This window comes from Papio anubis, chromosome 2 (genome assembly GCF_008728515.1).
Source record: "Papio anubis isolate 15944 chromosome 2, Panubis1.0, whole genome shotgun sequence".
In the NCBI taxonomy this organism is placed as follows: domain Eukaryota; kingdom Metazoa; phylum Chordata; class Mammalia; order Primates; family Cercopithecidae; genus Papio; species Papio anubis.
The window spans coordinates 100834493-100858929 of NC_044977.1; the positions used below are offsets into that span (position 1 = coordinate 100834493).

At 38.6% G+C, this 24437-nt stretch overlaps 1 protein-coding gene across 2 annotated transcripts in view; it reads right to left on the reverse strand.

Moving 5' to 3' along the window:
* MYRIP (myosin VIIA and Rab interacting protein) overlaps nucleotides 1-24153 on the reverse strand; it is a 404653-nt gene extending 380500 nt beyond the window's left edge. For both annotated transcript variants that reach the window (XM_031662842.1, XM_031662839.1), the window contains exon 1: nucleotides 23653-24153. The gene's annotated coding sequence lies outside the window, so the exon portion shown is untranslated. The remainder of the gene's footprint in view (nucleotides 1-23652) is intronic.
* Nucleotides 24154-24437: the final 284 nt, after the last annotated feature.

Here is a 24437-nt window from a genome sequence, read left to right on the forward strand (position 1 = left end):
AAGACATATATTCAAGCATCTGCCTGAAATGCAATATATAAACAGTGAAGCCACATGAATGGGGAAAAATTGACATAGAGGACATTCCTACTGCTCAATCATCTTACTTGTGTGTGTTCACTGGGGGCACTGCTTTACACTAAAATTATTTCTTTCCTTCCACATTGAACCCTAAACAATTGTATAAAGTTTTTAAAAAACAAAACTTGCTTTTGATGCTAATTAGGTTTTCATTTTTTCTTACTTAAGAAATGAGTGTTATGTGCTCTGAACTCCCCAAGCTAGAGATTGCTAGAGTTTTCTTAAAATTTGTCCTCTTTATCAAGTTTCTCCAATGTAAATATTAAGTATTGAATGCATGTCATCTTAAGTCCCAAAAGCTTTTTTGAGACCTACTTCAGTTTAATGAATCTAAAAAGGTAAAAAATACAAGGTCTCAGCCTCTGTGCCTCTCTCTAGCAATTAAGTGAATTTCTCACATTTCTAATAGAAAGAAAGGAAGCAATGCAAGACATCCATTTCCACTGGAAAGATAATTATTTGAGAAGTTCTTCAACAAATTTGGAGAAGAATAACTTGAAGAAAATTTGTGCCAGGTGGTTACAAACGTATTCTGTGTTGTAACCCAAGATTCCTCCCTATTCAGAAAGGAAACACTAAAACCATTTCCAGAACATAAATAAAGCCATGTTCTCATAATGCAGAGAAAGCACACAGGGCAAGAGGAAGAAGAGTGCAGAAGGAGCAGCAAGAGATACCTCACAGATCTGCTTATTTTCTACATTCCAACATTTCCCACATTCCCAATTTTACAGAAATAAGAGTCTCAACTTCCTTCTGACCAACAGAGTGCCAGGTGCAATGCAAGCAACTCTAACTTCTTCCTTTAACTTGGTTGTGAATATTTAGTTTTAGTTTATCTTTTCTTTACATACATGAGAAATGCAAAAATTTATAAACCATCCCACAAGACGGTTCTACCAGCACTGCCCAATACGAGGCTGCCACTGCCCATAGGGGGCTGTTGAGTTTGTAAAACATAGCTAATGCAACTAAACTGAATTTTAATTGAATTTAATTTTAATTAATTAAAATTTCAAGTGATATTCAATTCAGCTATTAGAAATGTGTAAATATATGTAGAATGACAGAGATACTGATTTATTATTTCAACTGTATGTTTCATGAAATACAGATATAAATCACGTAATTCTTATAAAAATTTGTATCTAAATTGACATGTGCCATGATTGAAAAATATGCACCAGATTTCAAAAATAAGTATTAAAAAGAAGGTAAAATATAGGATTAATAATTTTATATTAAGAAAAAGTTTTAAGCCACAAAAAAATGTATTCACAGGAAAATGATTATATTGATTGTGACCTAGACAACTAAGATGTGAAAGATGCTAATGGAACAGTTTTGGAGGGAAGAGCAGGAGTTCAGCTTTTAAAAGGCTGATTTGGAGATATTTATTGCACATTCATGGGGAGATGTCAAGTAGGCCATTCAGGGAGTTCAGGAGAGAGGTTCAGCCTAAAGAGACACGTTTGAAGATCATTGGCATAAATGGTATTTAAAACCATGAAACAAGATGAGCCTATAGGAGGTAAGATAAATAAACAGGTAAAGAAGAGTAAAGCCTGAGTCCTGAGACAGTCCAACACTAAGAGGTCAAGTAGAATACAAGAAAGAACTTCCAGAGATTTATAAGGTAAAGCAAGAGTATATCTGAGACCTGGTGAAGAAAGTGCCTCAAGCAGGAGTAACAGATTGGCTAGTTTAAAGGCTGCTAACATTTCAAGAATCATGAATACTAAGAATTGACATTGTATTCTATAAGGTGGTGGTCATTCGTAATCTTGAAAGTTTCTTGTGAAGTTGATGAAACTGGGCTGGCAATCTGCAGGGATGGGTTTAAGAGAGATTGGGAGAAGATTATTTGCATACAGTGAGTCTAGACAACTCTTTTTTTAGCAGTTTTTTTCTTTTTTATACAGGAAAGAAAAGAAATGGGAGCCATAGCTAGGAGTGGAAGTAAGTTGAAGAGGGAGTTTTTTCCAAGAAGGAAAAATAACATATTTGCAAGCCCATGAGAAATATGTGGTAGAGAGAAGGAAAGTGAAATTCAGAGGAGGAGAAAATTATTAGGGTAATATGCTTGAATATTTGAAGAAGGTGGACTCCAGTGCTAGTGAGTGGAACAACATTTCATGTTGGTCACAGAACAAAGGGTAGCAGATATGGCAGGTAAACAGACAGTGGTGCAGGCCTGTGACAGTTCCCCACAATGGCTTTGGTTTTCTCAGTGAGAGAGGAAACTGGAACAATGTGTAAGAGTGAGGATGGTGAGGAGGTATAGATATTTGAGGAGACAGGAGAAAAATGTGAGACATCAATGAAGAGAATAAGAATGTACAAGGACTATGGAACTATCAGGCAGCAACAAGGATCCACCTGAGGTTCATAGTCACATGAAGCCAGTTAACTGTGAGTTTTTCTCCAGCCACATTCAGCATCCCAAATACAGATATGGAGTAGGTAAAGATCAGGATTTGACCAGTGCTATGGTTCGTCCAAGTGAATAGAACATTGCCCTAAAGAGATAAGTGAAGTGAGGGTGTATGAAGGTTTTTCTATAGGGTAGACCACAAAATAGAAGCTGGAAAAGGCAAAAGGAGAGAATCTCAAGCACCTTGGGATCAGAGACTGAAAGAGACACTGAGGAACTTTTAGAGTTGAAGTCAGAGAGAGAAGGTTAGAAATTGAAGATTGGTTGTCAGAGAATATTGGGTGAAAATCCCACCCCCGATATTTATCATGGGTTCTTTTCTATTTCCCTAAGCGTCTCAGCTGGTTTGAGAAATAAAGAGAAAGAGTACAAGACAGAGAAATTTTAAAGCTGAGTGTCCAGGGGAGACATCACACATCAGCAGGTTCCGTAATGCTCCCCGAGGCCATAAAACCAGCAAGTTTTTATTAGCGATTTTCAAAAAGGGAGGGAGTGCACGAATAGGGTGTGGGTCACAGAAATCACATACTTCACAAGGTAATAGAATATCACAAAGCAAGTGGAGGCAGGGCGAGATCACAGGACCACAGGATAGGGTGAAATTAAAATTACTTATGAAGTTTCAGGCTCGCATTGTCATTGATAACATCTTATCAGGAAACAGGGTTTGACAGCAGACAACCTGTCTGACCAAAATTTATTAGGTGGGAATTTCCTCATCCTAATAAGCCTGGGAGTGCTACAGGAGACCGGGGCTTATTTCATACCTTCAACTTCAACCGTAAAAAGGCAGTTACCTTAAGGTGGCCGTCTATAGACCTACCCTCAGGGCGCATTCTCTTTCTCAGGGATGTTCCTTGCTGAGAAAAATAATTCAGCAATATTTCTCCTATTTGCCTTTGAAAGAAGAGAAATATGGCTCTGTTCCATCCGGCTCACCAGCGGCCAGAAGTCTTATCTCTCTTGTTCCCTAAACATTGCTGTTATCCTGTTCTTTTTTCAAGATGCCCAGATTTCATATTGTTCAAACACACATGCTCTACAAACAATTTGTGCAGATAACGCAATCATCACAGAGTCCTGAGGTGACATATATCCTCCTCAACTTACAAAGAAGATGACTGGATTAAGAGATTAAAGACAGTCATAGGAAATCACAAGCGTATTGATTGGTGAAGTGATAAGTGTCCATGAAATCTTCACAATTTATGTTCAGATACTGCAGTAAAGACAGGCGTAAGAAATTATAAAAGTATGAATTTGGGGAACTAATAAATGTCCATGAAATCTTCACAATTTATGTTCTTCTGCCACGACTTCAGCTGGTCCCTCTGTTCGGGGTCCCTGACTTCCCTCAACAAGAGAACATAAGCAGGAAACAGATTGTGAAGCTGGCAGTTACTAGGAATGACAAAGTCTAAGTTACAACCATGGAAGTGAGTGGCAGGGCCAGGTGGAGGAGAGAAAATTTGAGCAGAAAAGGTAAAGAACTGAGAGGCCAGGATGTTAGAAAGATCCTCTCTATGTACAGTTTCAGTTTCATTTACAACTTGGCACACCTCAGAGAAATTGTGGGTTTGGTCCCACGCCCCTAAAATAAAGCAAATATTACAACACAGCAATTCACACAGTTATTTTTTGGTTTCTCAGTGTACATAAGTTATGCTTACACTATGCTATAGTCTATTAGGTATGCAACAGTATTATGTATAAAAAAATGTACAGTGTCCCTGGCCAGAATAACAGCCCCATGGCCCCAAACCCAGTGAGCCAGGACTCAAGTTAGCCAACACATGATGTGCATGCAAGCTCTCCTGAGAAACACCCCAGCAAGCCCACTTCCAGCAGCCTCACCAGAGTCACCACAACCTCTCACAGCCTAGGACACTGAGAAACTCATCTTTAGTGTGGACTACAAGTGAAAAAAGAGAACAGGAACTACATTACTATGTCCAGCTAAAACCAAAGTGAATGCATCCCACCCAACCAAAACCCAAACACCTATCAATACAAATAAGTCTCTCCCTGTGAAATACACTTTATAGAATTGGAAGAGGCAACTTTTCCACTAGATGTGTAGACATCAACCTAGGGACACATCAAACATAAAAAAGCAAGAAAACATGACATATCTAAAGAAACACAATACTTCTACAGTAAAAGATCTCAATCATACTAATGATCAGGGAAATGCAAATCAAAACCACAATGCAATGCCACCTTACTCCCGTAATAATTGCCATAATCAAAGAATCAAAAAACAGTAGATGTTGGCATGGATGTGGCAATCAGGGAACACTTCTACACTGCTGGTGGGAATGTAAACTAGTACATTGCTATGGAAAACAGTGTGGAGATTCCTTAAATAACTAAAAGTAGAACTATCATTTGATCCAGCAATCCCACTACTGGGTATCGACCCAGAGAAAAAGAAGTCGTTATTTGAAAAAGATACTTGCATACACATGTTTATAGCAGCACAATTAACAATAGCAAAATCATGGAACCAACCCAAGTGCCCATCAATCAACGAGTGGATAAAGAAACTCTGAGAGATATATATATGTGTGTGTATATATATATGTATGTATACACACACACACACACACATACACACATGATGGAATACTACTCAGCCATAAAAAGGAATGAATTAACAGCATTTGCAATGGCCTGGATGAGATTAGAAACTATTATTCTAAGTGAAGTAAGTCAGGAGTTGGTAAACAAACATTGTACATTCTCACTGATATGTGGGAGCTAAGCTATGAGGATGCAAAGGCATAAGAATGATACAATGGACTTTGGGGACTTGGGAGGAAGAGTTGGAGGGGAGAAAGGGATAAAAGACAACAAATATGGTGCAGTGTATACTGCTCAGCTGATGGGTCCACCAACTTCTCATAAATCTCCACTAAAAAACTTATTCATGTAACCAAATACCACCTGTATCCCAATAACTTATGGAATAATAAAATTTAAAATATATATATAAATTGCCAGAAATAATTCAAAATCATAATCTTAGGAAAACTCAGTAAGATACAAGACAATACAATAGACTAATAAAATACAATAGGGAGCCTCAACAACAGATAACACAAGGCAAAATAAGTAATCTCTGAACTTAAAGATAAGTTTTTAAAAATAAGTCAGGCAGACAAAAAAAAAATGAGAGAGAAAAGAATTTAAAAGGATGGAGAAGCTCTACAGGATTTATGGGACACCACTAAGCAAATAAATAGTCACATTATGGGCATTCCAGAAGGAGAAGAGAAGAAGAAACATGTAGAAAATACATTTAATAAAGTAATAGCTGAAAAATCCATAACTTCTTGGAAGACAGATAAACATTGAGGCCTAGGAAGCTCAAAGAACCCCAAATAGATTCCACTCAAACAGGTCCTCTCCAAGGTGAGTTAGAGTCAAACTGTCAAAAGTATAACACAACGAATTCTAAAAACAGCAGGAGAAAAGCATCAAGTCACATACATATGAGGGAATCCCATTAGACTAAGAGTAGATTTCTCAACAGAAATTTTACAGGACAGGAGAGAATGGAATGATACATTCAAAGTACTGAAAGAAAAAAAACCCTGCCAATCAAGAATATTATACTCAGCAAAGCTATCCTTCAGAATTGAAGGAGAAGTAAAATCTTTCATAGACAAGCAAAAATAGGGAATTGATCACTACTAGACAAGCCTTAAGAAAAATGCTCAAGGGCATCTTCCATGGAGAAATGAAAAGACAGTAACCACCATCATGTGAAATTCACCAAATGTGAAATTACAATCATCACATTCACCAAATGTGAAATTATAAAACTCACTGGTAAAGGCAGTGCACAAAGAAGAAAAAAAAAGGAATCAATCTCCATTGCTATAGAAAATCAACCAATGACAAAAATAATAACAGAGGAAGTAAAGAATAAAAGATATAGAAAACAATCAAGAAAACAACCAATACAATGACAGAAGTGAGTTCTCACCTATTAATAATAATTTGTAAACAGATTAAATTCCTCAATTAAAAGATACAGATTGGCTGAATGGATTAAAAAAATAAGACCTGGCTTGATGCGGTGGCTCATGCCTATAATCTGAGCATTTGGGGAGGCCAAGATGGGAGGATTGCTTGAGCCTAAGAGTTTGAGACCTGCCTAGGAAACACAGTAAGGCCCCATTTCTACAAAGAAATTTTTTAAAATCTGGGCATGGTGGCACATGTGAACACTCTTAGCTGGTGAGGAGGTTGAGGTGGGAGGATCGTTTGAGTCCAGGAGTTTGAGGCTGGAGTGAGCTATGGTCATGCCACTGCACTCCAGCCTGGGCAGCAGAGCAAGACCTTGTCTCTAAAAACATTAAAAAAAAATTAAAAATTAAAATGCAAAACCCTACTATATGCTGTCTACAAGAAACTCGCCTTACCTGTAAAGACACCCATAGACTGAAAGTAAAGGGGTGAAAAAAGATATTCCCTTTTGGGAATGGAAACCAAAAGTGAACAGGAGTAGCTATACTTCTATATATTGCCTGATATAATATCGATAAAATAGACTTTAAACAAAAACAATAGAAAGAGATAAATAACATTATATTATAATAAAGGGACAAATCAATTCAGCAAGATAATATAATTGTAAATATATATGCAACCAATACTGGAGCATCTAAATATATAAAGCAAATATTATTAGATCAAAAGGGAGAAATAAACCTCAATGCAGTAATCATTGAGGATGTCAGCTCCCCACTCCCAGCATCAGACAGATTATTTAGACAGAATATCAACAAAGAAATATCGGATTTAAACTGCACCCCAGACCAAATGGGCCGAATAAATATTTATTCACCCAACAGCTGCAGAATACATGTTCTTCTCATCAGTGCATATAACATTCTCAAGGGCTGACCATATGTTAGTACACAAAACAAATCTCAAAAAATTTTAAAAAACCAAAATCATATTAAATACATTATCTAACCACAATGGAATAAAACTGGAATAATAATAAGAATATTCAAAACTATACAAATATACAGAAATTAAACAACATGTTCCTGAACAATCAATGGGTAAAAGAAGAAATTAAGAAGGAAATTTAAAAGTTATTTGAAACAAATGAAAACAGAAATACAACATATCAAAACCTATGTGACACAGCAAATGCAGTATAAAGACTCAAGTTTATAGCAATAAATGCCCACATCAAAAAAGTAAAAAGATTTCAAATAAATAACCTAATGATGTATCTCAAGAATACAGAAGACAAGAACATACCAAACTCAAAATTAGTAGAAAGAAAAAAATAATAAAGATCAGAGCAGCAATAAGCAAAATTGAGATTAAAAAAAAATAGATCAACAAAAAAAATTTGTTTAAAAAACCCAAACAAAACTGACAAACCATTAACTAGACTAAGAAAAAGATAGAAGGTCTAAATAAATAAAATCAGAAACAAAAAAGATGTCACAATGGATATCACCAAAATGCAAAGGCTCATCAGAGACTATTATAAACAACTATATACCAATAAATTTAAAACCTTAGAAGAGATGGACAAATTCCTAGACACATATAACCTACCGAGATTGCATCAAGAAGAAATAGACAACCTAACAGACCAATTAAAAAAGCAACAAGATTGAATCAGTAGTAAAAAGCCTCCTAACAAAGAAAGTCCCAGTATCAGATGGTTTCACCACTAAATTCTTCCAAACTGTTAAAGAATAGTTAACACCAACTATTCTCAAACTATTCATAGGAATTGAAGCATAAGGAATTATTTCTAACTCATTTTGCCAGACCAGCATAGACCTGATAGCAAAACCAGATCAGAAAAATAACAATGAAAAATACAGGCCAATATCCCTGATAAATATAGACGTAAAAATCCTTAACAAACAAAAAACCCTCAACATGTCAAAAAGATAATATACCATGATCAAGTGGGATTTATCTCAAGGATACAGCAATGGTTCAACATATGCAAATCAATAAATGCAATACATCACATTGACAGAATGAAGGGCAAAAACGATAATATATGATTATCTGAATAGATGCAAAGAAAAAATTTAATAAAATCCAACATCCCTTCATGATAAAAACTCTCAATAAATTAGGTATAGAAGGAAAGTGCATCAACAAAATAAAGCCATATACGACTAGCCCACGGCTAACATCATATTGAATGGGAAAAAGCCAAAAGCTTTTTCTCCAAGAACTAGTGCAAGATGAGGATGTCCACTATCACCACTTTAATTCAACATAGTACTGGAAGTACTAGTAAGAGCAAGTAGGCAAGAGAAAGAAAGAAAGGGCATCCAAATAGAAAAGAAAAAGTTAAATTGTCTCTGCAGATGACATAATCTTATATTGAGAAAAATCAAAATACTCTACCAAAAAGCTCTTAGAACTGATAAACAAATTCAATAAAGTTGCAGTACACAAAATCGACAAGCAATAATCAATAGCATTGGCTGGGTACAGTGGCTCAATGCCTGTGATCCCAGCACTTTGGAAGTACAAGGTGGAAGGATCACTTGAGGCCAGGAGTTTGAGATGATCCTGGGCCACATAGTTGGACCTTGTCTCCATAAAAAATTTTTAAAAATTAGTCAGATGTGGTGGCATATGCCTATAGTCACAATTACTTAGGAGACTGAGGCAAGAAGACCACTTAAGCCCAGGAGTTTGAGGCTGCAGTGAGCCATGATCATGCCACTGCACTCTATCCTGGGAAACAGAGTGAGATACTCTCTGTTAAAAAGAAAAAAATAACGATCAGTAGGAGTAGTAGGATTAATATGCACAAACAACAAACTAGCTGAAAAAGAAATCAAAAGGCAATCCCATTTACAATGGCTACAAAAAATAAAACAAAATACCTAGTTCCTAGAAATAAATGTATCCAAGGAGGTGAAAAACCTCTACAAAGTAAACTACAAAACACTGATAAAAAGAAATTGAAGAGAATACAAATGGAAAAATATCCCATGTTCAAAATAATGAATATAATTAAAATGGCCATACTACCCAAAGCAACCTACAGATTCGATGAAATAATCCCTATCAAAATACTAATGGCATTCTTCACAAAAATAGAAAACAAAATCCAAAACTATGTATGGAACCACAAAAGACCCCAAACAACCAAAGCAATCCAGAGCAAAGAGAACAAAGCTGGAGATATCACACTACCAGACTTAAAAATATACTGCAAAGCTGTAATAATCAAAACAGCATAATAATACTCCCATAAAAACAAACACATAGACAAGGGGAATAGAATAAGGAACCCAGACATTAATCCACGTATCTACAACCGATTTTTGACAAAGGCACCAAGAGCATTCACCGAGGAAAGGATAATCTCTTAAATTATGGAGCTGAGAAAACGATGTCCATATGCAGAGGAATGAAGCTATACCTCCAGTTCTCGCCTTAAACAAAAATCAATTCAAAATGGATTAAAGATCTAAATGTAAGACACAAAACTATAAAACTACTAGAGAAAAACATAGGGGAAATACTTTAGGACATTGATCTGGAAAAAGATTTTATGGATAAGACTTCAAAAGCATAGGAAACAAAAGCAAAAATAAGCAAAGAGATTATATCAAACTAAAAAGCTTCTCCAAAGCAAAAGAAACAATAAATAAATAGAGTGAAAAGACAACATACAGAATGGAAAAAAATATATTTGCAAACTATTCATCTTATAGGAAATTAATATCCAGAATATAAAATGAAGTCAAACATCTCAACAGAAAAAAAAAAAAAAAAAAAACATTAAAAAGAAGGCAAATGCTCTAAGCAGACATTTCTCAAAAGAAGATATGTAAATGTCCCACAAATATATTTATAATACTCAACATCACTAATCATCAGGAAAATGCAAATCAAAACCACAGTGAGGCTTCATCTTACCCTAGTTAGGATGGCTATTATCAAAAAGATGAAAAAAAAAATGCTGGCAAGGATGTGGAGGAAAGAAAACATACACTGTTGATAGGAGTATAAAATAGGACAGTCACTATGGAGAACAGTATGGAGGTTCCTCAAAAAGCTACAAGTAGAACTACCATATCAATCCCACTACTGGGCTACTGGGCATTTACTCAAAGGAAAATAAAGCAGTGTATTGAAAAGACATCTGGCCAGGTACGCTGGCTCATGCCTGTAATCCCAGCACTTTGGGAGGCCGGGCAGATCACTTTAAGTCAGAAGACCAGCCTGGACAACATGACAAAACCCCATCCTTACTAAAATATAAAAATTCCACAGGGCATGGTAGCACCTGTAATCCTAGCCATTGGGGAGGCTGGAGACAGTGAGAATCACCTGAACCCAGGAGGCGAGGCCAGTGAGCCAAGATCACGCCACTGCACTCCAGCCTGGGCGACAGAGCCGACACTCCCCACCACAAAAACAAAAACAAAGAAAGAAAGAAAAAGCTATCTGGTAATTCCCATGTTTATTGCAGCACTACTCATATAATAGCCAAGGTCCAATGACTAGTTAATGGATAAAGAAAATGTGGCATATATATACACCATGAAATACTATTCAGCCATAAAAAAGAATCAAATCCTGTCATTTGTGGAAACATGAATGGAACTGGAGGACATTTCGTTAGGTGAAATAAGTCAGGAACAGAAAGTTAAACACTGCATTTTCTCACTCCTTTGTGGAAGCTAAAACAAGAATGACCTCATACAAATGAAAGTAGAAAGAGTCTGGGAAGGGTAGAGAAAGGGAGATATTTGTTAAAGGATACAAAATTACAGTTAGATAGGAGTAACAAATTCTAGTGTTCTACAGCATTACAGGATGACTATAGCTAATAATAATATGCTATAGAGCAGAGGTGTCCAATCTGTTGGCTTCCTTGGGCCGTGATGGAAGAATTGTCTTGGGCCACACATAAAATACAATAACTCTAATGAGAGCTGATAAGCACAAAAAAAAAAAAATCACAAAAAAAATCTCATAATGTTTTAAGAAAGTTTACAAATTTGTGTTGCGCTACATTCAAAGCCATTCTGGGCTGAATGCTGCCCGTGGGCCACAGACAAGCTTGTTATAGAGTTTCAAATAGCTAGAAGTATGACATTGAATGTACCTAACAAAAAGAAATGATAAATGTTTGAAATGATGGACATGCTAATTACCCTGATCTGATCACTGTACACCGTATATATTGAAACATCACTACATACCATAAATATGTATAATTATGATATGTCAACTTAAAAATATAATACAGTATAGCTCTATTAAACACAGACTTAAAAACAAGAGGTATTACTAGAGACTAAGAGGGTTTCTCATAATGGTATATACTTAAACAAAAATGCACCTTCAAAATATACAAAACAAAATGAAAGCACAAGATGAAATTAATAAATTGGCCTTCATATACCTCCCCTTCAACTGCAAAAACATCAGTAAAAAATGGAATATTTGAATAACATAATTAACTAACTTAAGCTAATAAACAGATATGAATCTCTGCAACCAATAACTTTCTTTTCAAGAAGTTATGGAACATTTATGAACAATGACTATGTACCAGGCCACAAAACAAGCATCAACAAATTTCAAATAACTGGAATCATGTAGACCACATTCTCTGGTCACCATGAATTAAAATAGAAAAAAAATATTTAAAAGTTCTAGGAAAAAAATATATAAATAAGTCAAAACTCAAAGAAGAAATTATAATGAAAATGTTAAAAACGTACATGTGAACAATAACAAAAACATTATATATCAAAACTTGTGAAATAAAAACATTGCTGAAGCAATACTTAGAGAAAAATTTATAGTCCTAAATGTATATATAGGAAAGAAGTGAAGCTGTAAGTTAATGAATTAATCATATAAATTTAGGAGATTAGGGGGAAAAAAACCCAAGATGTAGTAGGAAAGAAATAATAAAGATGAGAACAGAGATTAATAAATAGAAACAATGATAGGAGAGAGAAGACAAAGCCAAAAGTTGGTCCTTTGGAAAGTCTGAAAAGAACAAGTAAAAACTCTGGAGACACTTGCCAAGAGGCAAAGAAGACACTAAGTCAGGGCAGGTGGTGCAGGGGTTGGGGGTGGGCAGTAGTGGACAGCAGGAAGTGTTCGCTGCCTCTGCAGGCTTCCTTATCCCACTACATACAAGAGACTTGGGTGTTGCACTCCAGCAGAAAATCTCACCTTCAAGTGCTCTTGACTAAACATGCAGAGCACATCCCTCCGCCTCCTTCCATGCACCTCCCATGATCCCACTTTTTCTGGCCATGTTTCCACCTTTTGGGGAAGCAATTTTAACCATCTTTCAGATTTGCAAAAAATGTTTGGTCTTCTGTTTTTCATTCTCTTTGTTGCTTTCGGATCATTTATAACAGAGAAAGGGAAAATGTCAGCATTGCATCCCCATCCACCATCAGCAGCAGCCTAAAGGAAAAGGAGCCCAAGCAGAAAATGGATGGTGGCAGGGGCAGTGGGAAGAACATGCATCAGGTACTTGGAACCTGCAAAAGGAAGGATTCAGACCTGGCAGCATGAAGGAGCCTTTAGGGGATCTCAGCAACATTCCAGAACCAGACTGCAAGATCTGCAGTTCTAGGAGAGGCACCTGACCTTCATTGGACCACAGAGCTGAAAAATTGATTGTTGGGTTTCTAAAAGACTTTGAACAAGGATTAAAACAATTAAAACAGCATTTCTGATTTTTCTTATCATTAGCTGTAAAAGAAAGATACTCATCTCAAACATAATACTATTTACATATCATTCTAGTAAATCAAAATCCCTAATGATTAATAAATTATTTCTCAGAAGAAACAAAACAACAAAACCATATTCATATAACACAAACACAAAAGCAGCACCTGCCATATTTTCTGAGGCTGGAGCTACATGGATAAAATGAAATGATGTTGGAGACAGAGGTTTTCAAGAGGAAGTCAGAAAGAGGTTTTAGGAACTGGAAGTACTGCTTACACAGATTGGGATCTCTTCAGGAAACATAACAACACAAAAAAGCCATCATGTAAAGAGGCTTGGGTATTTTTCTTTTCCCCAAAGATTTCACCAGAATCCTGTCATCTGGGCTTGCCAGCCTAGAAAATGACTCAATACACTTTGAGATAGTTACATTTCATACCAAAAAGAGAGAACCATATCGCAGGACAGTTACCTGAGCCACCAAGATTCAGTGTCAGAAGATTATTTGAGGCTTTTGGCAAATAGTCACATTAGATCCCGAGGTCATGGGCACCTGTTTTCCAGGCACTCACCCTTCCTGGGGCACACACGTCTTGCATTCTCTCCCCCAGTGTCAGCTCAGCAAGATTAAACTGTCAGCCCACAGCATGGATTTGTGTATCCCAGCTGCAGATCACACATCTGTCTCATCAGTGGTATCACATTGTAAATCATAGGCACAAAATGAATTCCATACAGTGTTTTTTCTTGCCCCAGATGATGATATATAAATATACACAGAAAATTTAACTTAATTATCTAGGGAAGGTAATGATTGAATAAAAAACCAAAAACAATTTTCTGGATGCCTTTAGGCACACAGTTTCATAAAGTTCCTTTTACTTTCCCTGCAGAAATGCAGAATTCATCCTTAGGGTAAGTTGGAAGTGGGTGAGGTTTCTTTTAGTAAATCATCCAGCCCATCCCCCAACCAAGTCCACCTATCAGCCATTTCCTCACTAACCTCTGGTAGTGTCACGCTGTTCTGGTCTTCCTGTCACTAGCAATTGATCACATAAATTCATTCACATTAGGGTGTTACTGTAACAGTGTTACTTTGGAGTTACCCCCAACAAAAGTCTTCTAAATTTTAACAGAAGAGAAGACAAAAAGGAATAATTGTCCAATGGTAGAATCTACCCCCCAGGATGGGGGAGACAGGGGCAGAGCTGGACAGAGGTGCTTTCCTGGTTCTCCCCAACAGGTGCTTACTTCCTCTTGTAGTCTGTCCTCCATTAAAGGCACTACTAAATAACTGACCATTTAAACTCTTACTAGCTCTCCCCAGCTAGGTAATTTTTTTTTTTTTTTTTGAGATGGAGTTTCACTCTTGTTGCCCAGGTTGGAGTGCAATGGCTCAGCCTTGGCTCACTGTAACCTCAGCTTCCTGGGTTCAAGCAATTATCCTGCCTCAGGCTCCTACGTAGTTGGGATTACAGGCATGCACCACCATGCTCAGCTAATTTTTTGTATTTAGTAGAAACGAGGTTTCACCATGTTGGTCAGGCTAGTCTCGAACTCCTGACCTTAGGTGATCCACCCGCCTCGGCCTCCCAAAGTGCTGGGATTACAGGCATGAGCCACTGTGCCCGGCCAGTAAATATTTATATGAGGTTTATGATATATTTATGTATAATCATTTATATGATGCAATATTCAAAATGAAAAGGTCCAAACCTCTGAGCTTTCTATTTGAACTTTAGGGTATTTATATATACACAAAAATATATACCTATATATTTTCTCCTTTAACATCTTTGTTCTTCCTTCTGTAGTATTATCTCCTTAATGTGACAGATACTATCCATCTACATTGCTATAGCAATTTAAATTAGTATTGTCACTTTGGGGAGTAATTTGGCATCAAATGGTCAAATTCAAAGTTTACATAAAATAAGACCCTGCAATTTCACTTCTAGGCATATATCTTCAAGAGTTTCTTGTACACGTGCATAAATAAATTTCAAGGATGTTTACTGAATGCATCTATGTAATACCCCCCCAAAATTAAAGAAACAATCAAAAGTCTATCATAGAAAAACACATTAAAAAAACATGTTATTTCATATGATGGAAAGGTATTTAGTAGTTAAAAATATGAACATGATCTGGGTAAAACAACTTAACTATTCTTTAAAAAACACCAAGTAATAAATGCAAGTTACAGAATGCACAGGAAATAAAAAGCAACCTCCATGGATAACTCTATAGTGAAGTTGGCCATGAAGAGCCAATAAATATGCAGATACATTCTGCCTCACCAGTAGAGAAAGGTGAAATAAAAAGCAAGGTTCTGGGGTTCTTCTTTTTGCCCAAGAAACTAGCATTGTTATTTAATAATCATACTTATCAAGGGCAAGGCATGGGAATTTGGCATACTCATATACTACTAATGGCAAGATAAATTTATAAACTTTTCTGGAGGGTTATTTGAAAATATATATCAAAAGCTTAAAGTAAACTAACTTTGACAAAGTACTTCATCTCAAGAAAACAAAGAATGTCTACAAAGTTGAAGTTGATAAAAGTCTAAAGTGCCTAGTGTCTTAAAAGAATGGTTTCATTGAACAAATTATGGTATATAGATTAAACAGATTATTTGAAGGATGAAAGTAATGACAGAAGAATAAATACTGGCATTAAAGTTGCTGACATATTGTTAAGTTTTTTAAAGTATCACTTTATTTAAAAAAAATATTCATATGGTCCACATTATTCAAGGATACTTGTTACCAGAGAAAAGTCAGATAAAGTGAATCCACTTAAAATATCACAGTAAATAATGGGAAATAAAGTTTTGATTAGTATTACCTTTTAAGGGAGAAAAAACAAGAAGATACATTTTATTTAACATTTTAGCAAATTTTGATATACAACTTTACACTAGTTCTTAGAACCACACTATCCAGCACATGTGGCTACTGAACACTTGAAATGTGACTAGTCCAGTTGAAATGTGTTGTGGGTATAAAATACATTCTAGATTCCAAAGACTTAGTATAGAAAAAAGAATGTCACACATTCCATTGATAATTTTATATTGATTATATCTTGAAATGTATACAAAAGTATATTTGATATACTGAATTAAATATATTACTAAAATTAGTTCCACCATTTTTAAAAACTTTTTAAATGTGCCCATGAGAAGAGTTTAAACTGCATGTATTCCTAGCATTATATTTCTGGTGGAAAATGCTACCTTAAAATAAATCATGTTTTCATATTTGGGACATAAATTTCCCAGTAAACTTAAAGAGTACAAAACATCCTTCAATGAGCATTTGACATTTTTGACAAGCTCAGAAAGAGTATCACTTTTGAGCAAAATTATTTGAGGATTGGCGTCAAAAGGACTTCTCCCTATTTTGTCATTCCACTCATTCTCTTCTGGAGCATGCAGATACTGTCTCTTTTTTCGGTCCTTACCAGGTTTAAGGCTGTCAGCAATCAATGTGTTCAACAACGAGCAAATGTTTTCTGCAGATTGTCAACCTAGTTTCATCAATTTCACGAAGTTCTCCATCTTTTGCAAGATTTGCAATTCTACTCTACAATGAATTTGCACTATCATGTCCAATAAAATCCTATATAACTGAGGAGCAACTGGCCCATAAAGAAAATGATGCTTAGTAGACAGACACTCATTAGTGCTATGTTAAGACATCAGAATGGGGACCTACATATAAGTGGACAGTTCATTAATGAATGTTTTCATGTGATGATGTGAAGGCTGTTATCATTATGAAGGCTTAATAACTAGTGAGATTCAGAAAATGAATATTTCATAAGGTTTGCATCTATGTATATAATATCAAATGACCTCTGGAAAAAATATATAAAAATTTCAAAAGTGACTAAGTGGTGGGAATATAGGTGATTTTTACTTTTTTCTTTCTGTTTGCCTATATTTCTATAAGTACGTTTTATATTAACACGTTTAGTTTAATTCAATTTCAAATGCCAGGTCAAATCCCACATTCCCCATTAGCCACTCCATTTGGGCAGGCATCCCCCTAGTGAATCCTCCTCCTCAGGACTCCAAATCAATGCTCTTTGATAATTTATTACTAACTACATTGTATAACTATGATAATAACTAATACTTATGTGCCAGGCACTGTCCAGAGTGCTTCATATTTATTTGCCTCTTCAGTTGGTCTGATCTTTCTTCAAGACGCTGATCCTCAAGTAAGAGAAGAAAGAAAAATACCTACGAGGGGAGTTTACCCTCAGGATAGGGTGTCAGTATGATTTGAAAAGGCAAATTCAACATTAAAATATAATTTTATGCTTGAAAATATAATGTTTTCATAATACAAACTTTGGAAGGAAAACAAAATGAATTGACATTATAGCTAATAATTCAACTTTGTTAAAGAGGATATAAAAAAGGAATATGATAAACATTTAACAGAAGCATAATTGAAAAAAACAAACACTATTAGAATACCAAAAGTATACAATTCCTTAACACGTTAAAGCGCGTCTACCACAAGCCTAAAGTAACCACCATACACTTGGTGAATATTTAAAAGCATTATCAAAGTCGTACCAGACTAGGAGGTCCACTATCACCACTATTACTCTACATTATGCCAGAGGCCCTAGGCAGTATAATATGCAAAGGAAAAATATATAAAGTTTTAAAACAGAAAAATCAAAACCACCATTACTTGTAGTACCTATGGCTTTCTACAGAACATCCAGAGAATCTACAAGCCAACAAAAATGCTAAATAGAAAATTAGAATACATAAAACCAGCCCCTTTACTATATACTGGCAATAACCAATTTTTAAAATGTAGCTAGAGGAGAGATGATCGCATTCACAAGAGCAATAAAACTTTTAAGGACTAATGAAGGGATACTAAGATGTGATGTATATATATGATGAAATACACCAATAAAAAGGAATGAAGCAATGATACATTCAGCAACACAGATAACCTTGAAAATATTACACTAAGTGACAGAAGCCAGACACAAAATGCCACATACTATATTACCGTATGATTCCATCTATATGAAATATCCAGAATTGGCAAATGTATAGACTTGGACAGTAGATTGGTAAGGTTACCTAGGGCTGGGTGTGTGGCAGGGTGTTTGGAGGGATGAGAACCGAGAAATGACTGCTAATGGGTACAGGGTTTATTTTGCAGGGTTCAAAAATATTCTAAAATTAGATTGTGTTGATGGCTGCACACCCTGCAAATTTACTAAAAACACTGTAAACTTTCAATGAGTGAATTGTATAGTATGTGACTTATACGTCAACAGAGCTGTTAACTGAAAAATGATAATGAAAACCTATAAGGTGCCTAATACAAGTTTCAGACCTTTATGGAGAATATTATAAAGTCTTGCAGAATGACCTAAAAGATAATGTATAGAGATAGGCCATGTCCATGAAAGGAACATATCAATAGTGAAAAGATAAAAAGTCTCCTCTAATTAACCTTTAGATTCAATGTAAATTATAACAGGAATTTTCATAGGAAGGGATAGATCCTAAAATTCATGTTGAAGCCTAAAGCATCAAGAACAGCCAAGATAGTTTTAGGGGAAAAGGGTAAGAAGAGAAGATTTATTATAAAGCGTTAATAATTAAATGAAATGGTATTAGCTCAGGAATCACAAAAAGATGAGTAGAACAGAGAGTCAAGAGACAGATCCAAGGATATAACAGAAATTAGCCTATGTCAGAGATGGCAACAAAATAAGTGAGAAAATAGTAAACTATTCATGAAATGATAATGGGGTAAATGGTTTTCAATATGGAAAACAGTTACACCCCTGCCTCAACAACACAGATATATAAATTTCAGAGGAGTTCAAAGACCCAACTATGAAAAACAAAATTTTGCCAGTAAAAAAAATGAATGGCAAGACACAAAAAAGAAAACTGTAAAACTATATTAAAACTATATATTAAAAAGATAATCTCTAAGGGAAATGCAAAGTAAAAGAGCAGTGAAATACATTCCATGCTTCTCAGATTAGCCCAAATCAAAACATCTGATTAATACCCGTCACAGCCAAAGATATGGGAATACAAGGAACTCCAACACAATGTAGTAGGAGGGCAACCTGCCAAACCTAGGAGAGCTAAAATAACAGATGAATGTTGATTTAAGCATACATATCCTACTACCCAGTTATTCACCTTCTGAGGATATATGCCCAAGACACACTCTTGTACATTTCTACAAGATCTTGTCAAGGATATTCCTTGAAATATATTTAATAATAGCAAGAGATAGAAAAATCTTTTATTCATCAATACATAAACTGTGGCATAGCAAAGGAATGCTAAGCTAAAATGAATCAGCTAGATTTACAATGATCAATATATGTTATCAACACATGTAAAAAAAGGTGAAAAAAAAATCACAAAACATAGTTAAGACGGGTGTCCATAACATGGTGTTTTAAACACATAATAAAACTAGTAGGCACACTGAGTCCCAACATTGCAGGTTGAATGGAATCGACCCCAAGTTCTCCTCTTTCACTGTCCTTCTTGCTTATGACAGAATTTTCTATTTACAGCAATTCCATACTTACACTTAAGTGGCTACATGTAAAGTGCTAGAGAAGGTGCCAGGCAGGACAAAAGAATTATATATAAGACTCCCCTCCAACTCCTGGCCGCTACAGAAGAGTACAACTCAGCTAGGGATGTTGTCTCAGGGACTCGGCTCTTAACCTTCACTCTGGCTTTCATAGTGTGTAAACGTAGAGTGTGTAACTTTCAAGGAGCAGTTCCTTTATCTATAAAATGGGAAAGCCATCCTCCTCCTATTGTGAAGAGTATACAAATATAATTATAGTGTCCAGCACATGACAAACACTCAACACTCTTGGTGATTATGGGCATGGAAGCTACCAAATGAATACAATCTTCTAAACAGCATCTCAGTCGTGCTGACAATAAAAACAAAAGGTGATAGATGGGAGAAGGGCACCAGCTGGGTCCATTTAGCCTTCTCCATATCTGGATACAACATCCCCACATCTCCTGGGTAACTTGGGTGTGCTCTGTGGGATGTTGGGACATGTCTTCCAGCAACAGTAGTGTGGCTACAGCCAGGCCTATATATTCTTCCAGGTTCAGCATGGACAGGGCTCTGTGAAAAGAGATACCAGCCTTTGGAATGAGAACTCCTTCCCTCAAACCTCTGAAGAGATTCTGGGGTAGGATGAGGTGACCTAAGCTTGCTTCTCAGTTAACCCTCTTTCAAATCACAAGGACATACCACCTTAACTCCATCTTACTGAGGAAAAGGTAACAGTGTCTCACCTCCAGCTCCCTCCAACAAGTGCGTGCCCCCATCCCATGGACCATCTTCATAAAGAGCTGGGATAGAGTTCTACCCATGGATTTAGTAGTAGGGACCACACAAGGGATGTACTTGCTAGATATGGAAAATAGTAGTTGGAAATCACGTTCGGAGATATGAGTTGTTGGATTTTATTCCTGGGATTCCTTTCTGAGAGCTTGGGAAAAGATGGTAGGTATTTCAGTTCTCCAGCCAACCTGGCGCCACCATGTGGCAACGACATCAACAGTTCATAAATCAGTCAGCTTTCAAATTCTGATTCTCTGTCAACTTTTTATCTTCCAGGAATTCAAAATATTTCATTTTTACGTACCAAATGAGAATCTATTCATTTTTCTTCATTCATATTTTAATATCACATAATTTCATATTTGCATTACTTTAATTCACTCTATGAAAAAGCTCTTATGGGAACAAGCCAGCCTCCATTGACCAATGTCAGCACTGTTACATCTGGGATCAGGTTTGTTATACCACCAAATAACTAATGATCAGGGTGTGGTGGGACAACCAAGTCACTCCTCACTCAGATTGTAAGGCTAAATTCTTCCATTTTTCCGTACTGGTTTAGGTATAACTACTCTTGGTTTGCATTTATTAAAAAGGAGGTAGAAAATCATCAAGAAGTGTCATTTTAGCTTGGGAACTAAAATGATAAAATAAATAACAATAGTAATTAAAATAAAACCAACCTGATAAAACTAAGCAGGATGATGGCTACCCTTGGAGGATAGTGCCTGTAGGTAGGGGTAATGGGAAGATTGGAAATATTCTGGGTCTTAATTAGGGCACTGGTTACACAGGTGTGCTCAGTTGTGAAAATCTATTGAGTGTATCCTTCAGAACTGCACTATTTTCTGGAATTATACTTCAATAGACTGCTAAATTCACCAAGGTCTGATCAGTCATCTCCCTTTAACTTGGCTTTCAGACAAGAGTCTGTGCATACACAAAAATAACTCGAAGGCAAAATCAGGGGGAAACCTTGTTTTCTACTGGATATTTTTCAGCCATCAGGAATCCCTCTGGGCAGGGAGAAAGGAGACAGGACATAATCTATGCTACTGCTAGTTTAAACGACTGAGCTGAGTATGGCTAACACTTCACTTTCTCAAAAGTGAACAAATTCTGCAGCCAGATAACTCTCCCCTCTTCCACCATACACGCTGATGAAACCCAGACCACATAGAACACTGAGCCACCAAGAGATACACACCATCTCTAGAGACACACTTTGACTCCTCAGAGACACCACACACACAGAGCCTCCCCCCACTTTCCAGAAACAGTCCCACAGACACAGCTTCTGGCCCACAGAGACAGCTCGCAGATGGAGGTAGGGGTGGGTAATTAGGAGAGATGCAGCTGCCCATGGCCAGGCAAAGGAACATGAGCAGGAAGATGGAAAGCAGTATCTTCAAAGTCTTGGTAAACTAAATTTCTCTAAAAAGAAGATTTTTAAATCTGCAAACAGGGTCCCAGATATTGCTGTAAAATTTTTTAAATTACCTCCATTTCCACCTATAGCCCCGGATGCCTTGAACCATCTTCCTTCGACTTTTTAATAAAACCCCAGTGCACTGTCACATTTATCATATCCTCTGAACTCCAAGTTCCTTGGTAAGACTGAAAGGCGGCGGGGATTATTCCATTTTATAAATGAAAAAGTTCAAGTTCAAAGATGCTGGTCAGTCATCACAAAACTAAGTAGTGATCTCATGGCTGAGTTTCAGAGTTGTGGTGGGGGAGGCTGAGTTGAAGGGACAAGGTGATAATGGCAAGAGAGGGTAGGTGACCCTCTCCCCAGCCCAGAGCTCTGAGAAGCGCCCACAACACCACAGGCGGCCCCATTGGAGCCACCTCAAAGGACCTGGAGTAAAAGAATCACATTCGACGTCATTTACATACACCAAGACTGGCCAGCCCCCAGTGTCAGTCTTCCTCCCCTAAGAAAGTGTCAGGAAAATCAACAAATCGAGATCATGGTCGGAGAGATGGAGAGCATGGAAATGAAGCCAGACTGAAGGCAATTTCTAGGAGCAGATAGGAGCCAACGTTAGCGAACCAAGCTCACAGCGTACTCGCTTCTCTTAGGAAGTCCCTAGGCCCAAACCGGTGTGTGCATTTAAGAGTTTTGAGATTCGTACTTATCCTTGGGGACGGTGCTTATTTGGAAAAAGAAAAGAGGAGCAGGACGGATCTAAGAACAAATTCCCCTACCCTGCCAAGACGTCAGTAAATTAAGGAACAAGAAGGGGAGCAAGTGCTCCAAAAAAGCCTCAGGTCTTGGGATTCCCACCACTGAATCTTTCCGCTCCACGCCTCCATCAGGAAGATTCCCCGCCGTTACCTCCAAATCTATGTAGAGCCCCCTAGGATTGGCTCCCTACCTTTTCAAGTCTGGCGGCTGTGGCGGAAAGGGAGTATGAGGAGGAATCCGGGATGAAGCTGAAGTGATTGCCCCGCCAACAGCGCTCCCCTCCCCAGGCAGCCCGCAGGCGAGGGCCAGACGCAATCCACCTGTGTTCTAACTCTGAGCACCAGCTGTGACCTTGAACGAGTCCCTGATTAGCCCCGTTTTACAGAAATTAAGAGTTTGAAAGAGTCAGGTCCACCGCGCTGGGCTGCTGCGGGGCGCTTACCGGATGGTTTGAGGCGTCCCGCCGGTGCGCCCGCAGCGCAGTAGGTACGCGGTGAACCGCAGCCCAAGCGCTACGTGGCCAGCCGGGATCGGAAAACGCGAGGGAAACGCAGAGGCGAGCTCCCGCCCCAGCAGCGAGAGAAAGAGGCGATTCTGACTCCGCGATGATCCCTGAGCAAGTTCAAGTACCCCCGCCCTTCGACCCTCCGCAGAGGCTGACTGGCCGCGCCTAGGGTTCCTGGCTCCGGACGCGCACAGGGTGCGGGGGAGCGTGAGAGACACCTCCACACCTTCACACACCCACCCCCGAAGTTGCGGCAATGTTGAGGGGAGAGTGGCGCAAAGCTGCCAGAGGGGAGAAGAGGGAGGCGGACGGTACTCACACGGGTTGGCCAGCCTGAAGCAGGTCTGCGACCGGGGTCATCGATGGCGGCCGGGCTCAGGCCACCGAGCCTCGGTGCGCCCAGGGCACCTGCCGCAGCGCGGCGCGTGGATTAGAGGCTGCCGGCGGCGAGGAAGGGGCGCGGGTCGGTCTGCGCGCTAAAGCTGGGCTGCAGCACCGCGGGGGTTCGGCTGCCAGAACTGCAGCCGCAGCGGGAGCCCGGGAACCGACAGGAGGCGGGAGCGCGGCGGCGGCGTCGGCAGCAGAGGCTGCGAGGGAGGCGCCCGCGCCGCAGGCAGCTAGGGCCAGCCTGGCCGCAGCCGCGGCCGACACCTGCTGGCCAGGCCGACAGCCAATCAGAGGCGCCCGGAGCGGGGGGCGTGCGGAGGCGGGGCGGGGGCGCGTGCAGGGCACCCGGCGGGAGGGGCGGCCCGCGACGCGATCGCGATCGCGCCTGCGCCGGGGCCGGGGGTGCCCGCCGGGCCGGTTCCTCCAGAGCAAGTCGGGCGCGCGGGCAGCACGCGCCGGGATGGGCGGGGCGCACCGGGAGGAGGCGGGGCAGGGCTGCGCGCGCCCGGGGCGGGGACCCGCGCCCCTCCCGGGGCTCTTCCCTGCGGCGCAGTGCAGTATTGGGGCCGCGGTTCGGGAGCCCCCAGGTGCAACTCCAGGTCCTTCCCCGATTCTAAGTCAGGCTTTTCCTCTCCCATGCCTCTGAGTCCTGGACCCTCAGTGACCGTAGAGTTATGGGTCACCAGAATCCGGGGCCTGCCTGATTCTAAAACGTGG